Raw genomic sequence first — 2,500 nt, forward strand, 5'->3', positions numbered from 1 at the left:
ACCTTGGTGCCTCTTGGTGCCCATCATGGTGCCTCTTCATGCCCACCCTGGTGCCTACCTGGTGCGTTTTTATGCACCCTGGTGCCCTCCTGGTGCGTTTTTATGCACCCTGGTGCCCTCCTGGTGCGTTTTTATGCACCCTGGTGCCCTCCTGGTGCGTTTTTATGCACCATGGTGCCTACTTGGTGCGTTTTTCGCACCCTGGTGCCCTCCTGGTGCGTTTTTATGCACCCTGGTGCCCTCCTGGTGCGTTTTTATGCACCCTGGTGCCTACTTGGTGCGTTTTTATGCACCATGGTGCCCTCCTGGTGCGTTTTTATGCACCATGGTGCCCTCCTGGTGCGTTTTTATGCACCATGGTGCCCTCCTGGTGCGTTTTTTTGCACCCTGGTGCCCTCCTGGTGCGTTTTTATGCACCATGGTGCCCTCTTGGTGCGTTTTTCGCACCATGGTGCCCTCTTGGTGCGTTTTTCGCACCATGGTGCCCTCTTGGTGCGTTTTTATGCACCATGGTGCCCTCTTGGTGCGTTTTTCGCACCCTGGTGCCCTCCTGGTGCGTTTTTATGCACCCTGGTGCCCTCCTGGTGCGTTTTTATGCACCCTGGTGCCTACTTGGTGCGTTTTTATGCACCATGGTGCCCTCCTGGTGCGTTTTTCGCACCCTGGTGCCCTCCTGGTGCGTTTTTATGCACCCTGGTGCCCTCCTGGTGCGTTTTTATGCACCCTGGTGCCCTCCTGGTGCGTTTTTATGCACCATGGTGCCCTCCTGGTGCGTTTTTCGCACCCTGGTGCCCTCCTGGTGCGTTTTTATGCACCATGGTGCCCTCCTGGTGCGTTTTTATGCACCCTGGTGCCCTCCTGGTGCGTTTTTATGCACCATGGTGCCCTCCTGGTGCGTTTTTCGCACCCTGGTGCCCTCCTGGTGCGTTTTTATGCACCATGGTGCCCTCCTGGTGCGTTTTTATGCACCATGGTGCCTACCTGGTGCGTTTTTCGCACCCTGGTGCCCTCCTGGTGCGTTTTTATGCACCCTGGTGCCTACTTGGTGCGTTTTTATGCACCATGGTGCCCTCCTGGTGCGTTTTTCTGCACCCTGGTGCCCTCCTGGTGCGTTTTTCTGCACCATGGTGCCTACCTGGTGCGTTTTTCTGCACCATGGTGCCTACCTGGTGCGTTTTTCGCACCCTGGTGCCCTCCTGGTGCGTTTTTCTGCACCCTGGTGCCTACTTGGTGCGTTTTTATGCACCATGGTGCCCTCCTGGTGCGTTTTTATGCACCATGGTGCCCTCCTGGTGCGTTTTTATGCACCATGGTGCCCTCCTGGTGCGTTTTTATGCACCATGGTGCCCTCCTGGTGCGTTTTTCGCACCCTGGTGCCCTCTTGGTGCGTTTTTATGCACCATGGTGCCCTCTTGGTGCGTTTTTCGCACCATGGTGCCCTCTTGGTGCGTTTTTATGCACCATGGTGCCCTCTTGGTGCGTTTTTCGCACCCTGGTGCCCTCCTGGTGCGTTTTTATGCACCCTGGTGCCCTCCTGGTGCGTTTTTATGCACCCTGGTGCCCTCCTGGTGCGTTTTTATGCACCCTGGTGCCTACTTGGTGCGTTTTTATGCACCATGGTGCCCTCCTGGTGCGTTTTTCGCACCCTGGTGCCCTCCTGGTGCGTTTTTATGCACCCTGGTGCCCTCCTGGTGCGTTTTTATGCACCCTGGTGCCCTCCTGGTGCGTTTTTATGCACCATGGTGCCCTCTTGGTGCGTTTTTCGCACCATGGTGCCCTCTTGGTGCGTTTTTCGCACCCTGGTGCCCTCCTGGTGCGTTTTTATGCACCCTGGTGCCCTCCTGGTGCGTTTTTATGCACCCTGGTGCCTACTTGGTGCGTTTTTATGCACCATGGTGCCCTCCTGGTGCGTTTTTTCGCACCCTGGTGCCCTCCTGGTGCGTTTTTATGCACCCTGGTGCCCTCCTGGTGCGTTTTTATGCACCCTGGTGCCCTCCTGGTGCGTTTTTATGCACCATGGTGCCCTCCTGGTGCGTTTTTTCGCACCCTGGTGCCCTCCTGGTGCGTTTTTATGCACCATGGTGCCCTCCTGGTGCGTTTTTATGCACCCTGGTGCCCTCCTGGTGCGTTTTTATGCACCATGGTGCCCTCCTGGTGCGTTTTTTCGCACCCTGGTGCCCTCCTGGTGCGTTTTTATGCACCATGGTGCCCTCCTGGTGCGTTTTTTGCACCTGGTGCCTCTGGTGCGTTTTTATGCACCATGGTGCCCTCCTGGTGCGTTTTTCGCACCCTGGTGCCCTCCTGGTGCGTTTTTATGCACCCTGGTGCCCTCCTGGTGCGTTTTTTATTTTTTTTTTTTTTTTTTTTTGCACCTGGTGCCCTCCTGGTGCGTTTTTATGCACCCTGGTGCCCTCCTGGTGCGTTTTTATGCACCCTGGTGCCCTCCTGGTGCGTTTTTATGCACCATGGTGCCCTCCTGGTGCGTTTTTCGCACCCTGGT

The sequence above is a fragment of the Abrus precatorius genome, unplaced genomic scaffold (genome assembly GCF_003935025.1).
Source record: "Abrus precatorius isolate BTA unplaced genomic scaffold, Abrus_2018 Scaffold1, whole genome shotgun sequence".
In the NCBI taxonomy this organism is placed as follows: domain Eukaryota; kingdom Viridiplantae; phylum Streptophyta; class Magnoliopsida; order Fabales; family Fabaceae; genus Abrus; species Abrus precatorius.